Below are 6,639 nucleotides of genomic sequence, written 5' to 3'. Positions count from 1 at the left end.
AAATTTATATTTTATTCAAAAATAAAATCATTATTGTTTTTTTAAAACACATAATCTATACTATCTATACTATATTATAAAACATTTGACAAAAACTYTTAAAAAYAATTTTTTTTCACGAAGTATTGTTTATTGATACATATTACTTAAAATTCAAGATTACAAATAATTATGCATAAGTACAACTTATTAAAGCTCGATGTTTGAATTCATATAAATAACTACGGATAAACATAATCAAATAGAGGATGAACATCTCATTTTAAAATATAAAAAATCTAAAATATAATTAAAATAATTATCGAGTTCCAACAAAATAAATAATTATTATCTTTATAAAAAAGGTTATGTTATTAAACCAAATATAAATTACTTCGTCATTGTACATAAATTAAATTATAAAAAAAATTGAATTAAAAAATTACTCAAAAAAATGAGGAATTTCAAATAGTTAATTTGATACTAATATCGATATATTTTTGTCAAATTTTTATGATATATTCAAACATATATTTTATTCAAAAATAAAAACATCATCGCTTTCTTAAAATCACATAAAGCCATATTATAACATCGACTGAGATAAAGAATAAAATGAAACGATGTATCTCGCTGCATTGCGCGAGTACGCTTCTAGTTATTTATAATTCATTTCTATTTTAGTCTTTCAAACTTAAAATAATTATTATCTTAAGAACGAAAATAGAAACAGATGAAAAGCGAAATTTTAAAACAATAGGAAAGAAATCTACAGTTTCTAACAAACAACAGAGAAAAAAAAAACCCGTAATTTTATCCTTAAAATAATAATATTTATTCAATATTAAGTTATTTCAAATATTTTTAATACATTTTAACTTAGTTAGCTCGTTTTATTTTTACTTAATTACCTTTTATTTTCTTAATTTTAGTCACTAGAAATGTAATTAACTCCAATCCACTAAATCGATTGATAAAGCGATAGTATACTTAGAAATTAAAAAAGAACAGGACCGATTTGGATTTTTTAGAATTTTTAAAAAATAAATAAATGTATTTATATAATATTTAAAATATATGTATATATATTTCGGGTTTCTGGATGGATTGGGTGGCTAAAAATCAAACCCGAATTTTCCCTCAAAAGTCGGTTTTCAGGTTTTCGGATTTTGGGGCATTCAGGTTTTACATAAACACCTCATTTTCGGTTTGGGTTCAGATTTCGAACCATTCGAGTTTTGCACACCCCTAATCTGCTTAAGATTATTAAAGATCTATTAGTTAACAGTTTGAATCTACTTAAGGTTATTAAAGATTTTTCTTACTCTTAGCTTTAGAAACCTATGGAGCAACATGTCATTGACACCAACAATTATAAATAAGATTGTTGATTTCAATGAAATTATGCCACATATTATGGTTTCTTTAACTAAGGGGTGTTTGTTTTCAAATAAATGACATGAGTAAGAGCCTTCATCGAGTCGGTCATAATGAATGTTGTCGATGTAACAAAATTACGACTCTTGTTCACTCAAATACCTCTGATTTGCTCCTTTACGATATATCATCATATTATACTGGGCTATAAGATTACACTCGAATACCTTTGCCACAATGTTGACGTTCTCTTAATTGCACACAACAGTCGTTTGTCCAATTGAATGTTGTCCTTGTTTGTCCACCGATTGCACAAAGTTGTTATCTTTAATTACATTGCAACTTGTCTCTATGTTGCTTGTCGAACGCCACAACTTAACACACAAGGGTCAATAGTTTTTTATATGATTTAGTTTGGTTCTTGTGGTTTACACCCAGCTATGAACAACGTCCCTAGACTTCACTTAGTTTAGTAGTGATCAATGTGTTTTGCATTTTTCTTTGAAAGTGTTTCCTCTAATTTACTCTGTTAAATGAGGATCTTTTTGTGTTTTCACCCCCTCGTTTGTCTTTTACCTATTACCTCCATTTTTTCTTTTCCTTTCAAAAACTGAAAGAAACTATATAATAGTATTTAATTAGATATACATATACATAATATCATAATCCCAGAAAATAAACCTCCCTTCTCTTCCTGTTAGCCGGTGACCCCTACACCTCACCTTCCAGTTCCCATTCACGAGCAACACCCCATCCCCTTCATGTTTTGGTTCCCCGTTGACCATTTACTACACCATACGCTCCCTCATAGCTCAGACAAAAACAAATCGAGAACATGCTTTTCAATCTCTTTATTACATAAAAACTCCAAAACATTCAACAAAATATCTTCTAATCGTTCTTTGTACAGTAACCTTAACCACCATTGTAAAACCTGAAAATTTCAATATTTATATCAGGGTGTTACTCTTATGTTTTTGACCTTTTAAATGTTAATTATCAAGTCTTTTAGTACCACGAGTATCGTTAAAAAGTTGTGCGAAAATCCAAGAAAACGAAGAAAAATGCACGAAATAGTTACTCCCGCGACCTAGGATTGCCGCATAAGCCATGTAACTCACTAGAGACATTGGGGATGGGTTGGGTGAGACACACAACTTGTCTAGCGACTTTCAGGTCCTAGGTATGGTGTTGGGCGACTATAAATTTGATATTTTTTTGACTTTTTGACCTAATTCATCCCATTTCTCCTCATGCTTCCTCCTCTTCACCCCCTTCATAAATATTGATGTAGACCACATTTAAGGCTAATTTGTAAAAGTCTCATGAGTTTTTAAGCCAATGATTTGATGTGGATCAAGCTTAAGTTTCTCCCCCAAGATATAGAGCTTCTTTGTCTATTTTCTAGGTTTTCTTCAAAATATAGCAAGTAGGTTCATCCTACCACTTCTCTAAACTTTATACATATCAAAATGTCATGTTTTAATATCTCAAACTTACCTACTGATGAATTTCCCTTTATTGGTAATTTTAGTGCATTTTGGGAGATTGGGGGGGTGCCCTCTTTGACAGATTACACTTTCGATTTTTCTTGGATAAGAGTGTTGGTTTATCTATCTTTGAAAAGCGATTTGATGTTGAAACCTTATAATTCTGTGTTCATGCTTGGTAGGTACCATTTATAAAGATTCTTATGGAGATGGTTATCTCATTGAATAAGGAAGTATCAATCCTTGGGGAGAATGTAGTTTTGATTATATGAAATCTTTAAAAGACAATAATTCTTGATTTATGGTTTTGGAAATGAAATTGACTTACATGAAGTTTGTGGGGTTTTGACCTTTTGATTAACCTTTGGTTAGATGATATGATGATGAAACCATATGTGATGGCAACTATATGTTTAATTCTAGTGGATAATTTTTATAGTCATCATATGTATTATATTGTAATACATTGGATTCATAGACATAGAATTCAATATGAATTTGGAGTGGGAAAGTATCCCTTTAATATCTAGAAATCGGCATTGGGTCATCGTAAACATTGTGGTATGGACCCTTGGACTCAAACATCGACTATTGACCACATAGAGTAGTTTCTAGATGATGAGCATGTCTAAGATCATCAGAGGGTCTCGAGCTATAGATCACGATTGGTTGAACTTGATGGCCATTGATCTATAATGGGTCTCAGTAGCATAGATATGTGGCATACTTTTGTGTTCTACCACTATTAATGAAAAATCGGGTCTCCCCCATCATTTGCAAGATGTGTTTTAACTTCATAAATCTTGTAAATGGAATTTTTGGAATGTTGGGCTCTGATAAAAGTTGGGTTACGTTTCTAATGCTTATTAACCTTGTTTTTATTTTGAATTGTTTGAATTCACTACATGTTAAGTTTAACATTTTTTTCTTAAATGACACGTATACCAGGTTTCTTAGGCAGTGGGGCGAAGGATATTTGAGTAGAAATCAAGGTGTCGATAGTGGCATTGGTAAGGTAGCATTTTAGAGTGCTTATGAAGTGGTTTGTTTGCATAGAGCTTTTAATGGTTATGGTGGCACCCGAATGTAATCTATTTCTAGAATGATATAGATTCGAAGGTTGTTGCATATTAACCTTTCTTTATTGTAATTAGTTGGCGTTGTCCCGTTTGTTGGGAAATACTATTATTATCTATGGAAAATTTTCGATTTTTTGTAAGTTCAAATTTTCTTCTATTTTAAAGGTGTTACAACTATCATAAAAATTAGGGTTTAAATTTGGAATGTGAGTTGATCCATTACAACCCATTTGGAAATCTAATGGGTTTAAACTAGATTGGTTGGGCAAAGATTTATCCATTGCATCAAAATTACGTTTAAACTAGACAAAAGTTGCTCCTTACCTAGACATAGAAAGCTCTGCTAGAGATTGAGATGGAGATGAGGTCGATGGAAGTGGAAAGGGATATAACATTTTTTAAGTTTCCATAATATAATAGGAAAAAGAAGAAAAAAATAGGTAAAAGGATGAAAATAGTTTTCAACTAATTACACTTTAATCAATGATATAAGTGTTAGGGCCGGATATTTTCAAATTAGAATGCAAACTATTATTGTAATTGGTAAAATAAGAAATTAATTTGAAAATATCATGATTTATATTACTTCTTTTTGAAAGAAAGGACAATTGTGCATGTGCATCACAAAGAACTAGTACGTGGTGTCCTCGTTGTCTAATTATGAATGATTGCATGCATGTGAAATGTCACGAATTACAAAAACCTAAACCTAACAATGATTGCGTGTAATTACAAATCACAAAAACCATGAGTTTATGTATTCACAAATCATAAAAATCATTTAAGTGATTAACTATGTAAAACAACAAAAATAAAAAAGTTGTTAAAAAATGTGGGTATTCGGGTGTCAATTATGCAAACCCAAGCCTTACAATCCTACTAAAAATTTGGCTTATTGTTTTCTGGGTCGGGTTTTTATATGCGACCAGGTATCGATTTAATCCAAGAAATTCAGTCTTGATTGGGCGAGTTTGTTGGGTTAAGTCGTTTTGCTTTGCCCTAGTTACAATCAGAATAAAAACACGACCTCCTTGCAATACAATGAGCAATTGTGTTCGCCGATCGCTTTATGAAAATGATTGAAACGTTCTATAAACTCCGTAAAGTATCTTTACAATCTTCAATAATCCCCCTGAAAGAAGAGATCATAGCTAAACAGTGTAGTACTTGGAACATGTTTAAACAATTTGTCTCAACATAACTTTGATTCATCAATTTCATTTTATCCAACTTAACGCTTCCTTGACTGCAATTGCCTCTACTATCATTGGCTCAAACTTTCCTTGATGACCCCCTCTTTTACACTAATTACTTTTCCTTCATGGTCGCGTGCCACACAACATAACGCGAGCCTTTCATTTCGTCAAGAAATAGCGACATCTATATTCATCTTAATTGTATTTACTAAGGGTTTACGCAAACGCTCGACACTTTTAAGGTGGTTATAAAGCTCCTCCAAGGGAGAGTTTCCTTTTCTTGAGCACTAAACCATTAGGTAAGGTGATTGTAGGATCCGAAACAGATCTAATCAAGCGACGTAATCAACAATAACAGATAAGAATCAAGAAATACACATAGATTGATGTAGGGAAGTCATCTATCATTGGTACTCAAATACAAAGGATACACTAATGATACATGACTATAAAATACAAATAAACGAGTACAGTACACGTGTTCTAATATACTTATGATCCTATGAACAAGATCTGGAGAAGCACTTCAGACTTTATACCAAACTCTGAGTCTTCTTCTTCAGATCTTTGAGTCTAAACCTTCACTTTAGATTTCCAACACTTAGTATCTTTGAACTAATACTTTAAAATGGGACTTTCAATGATTTATATTACTTAATTCGATTAAGATTTAAAAAAAAATCAATATCATCAATATAATTATAAAGAGAGAATCACAACCACCGTCCCTAGGTTTGTGAAAGCTCTTGTTTTCACCTCAAACTTTTGGATTGTGTCTAGTCATTAGGGCTCCTGACATGCTAGTCATGTAAGGGGAATTTTAGTCTTAAAAGGTGATTAAAAATAAAAAAAGAAATAAATTTTAATCAAACATTAAAAACCAAAAAAAAAAAAAAAAAACTATATCGTGATAGATGTCTTATGAAATAGAATGAAATGTTCATTTTTTTTATATAATTTGTTTGATTAAAATATTAATTCTTTTTATGATAATTTAGTTTAAAATTAAGGGGCTAAAAATTTTTTAATTAAAAAAAAGAAAAAAAATCAAATATGTAAACATTTTATCAAACTTTCATTTTTACTCTTAAATCATTTTTCATTTAAGCATTTTATGTTTTAACCATTAATTAGTTATCTAAATTTTAATCGATATTCTCATGTTTCAAAAAAATGAATTTTCAAATTTAACCCACCCTAAGGTGTGTGTATATATATATATATATATATATATATATATATATATATCAAGACTTGGGATCATGTGAGACCAAGAGTTTTTCGTGAGACCCATAAGACCAATTCTTAATTATTGGATTAGATCTACAATCTGAACATTCATAATCACAAAATTGCCATGAGACTTCTTAATAATCACAAAATTATCACCATGCAACTTTAGACCATTAGATCATTAGCTTATAAAGTTGATCAATGAACATAAATTGATCTTACGGGTCTCACGAAAAATCCTTAATCTCACGTGAACCTAATCTTATATACCAATGCTTGTAACAA

This window comes from Cynara cardunculus (genome assembly GCF_001531365.2).
Source record: "Cynara cardunculus var. scolymus isolate 2C chromosome LG 1, CcrdV1, whole genome shotgun sequence".
In the NCBI taxonomy this organism is placed as follows: Eukaryota; Viridiplantae; Streptophyta; class Magnoliopsida; order Asterales; family Asteraceae; genus Cynara; species Cynara cardunculus.
This window is presented reverse-complemented; position numbering follows the sequence as displayed.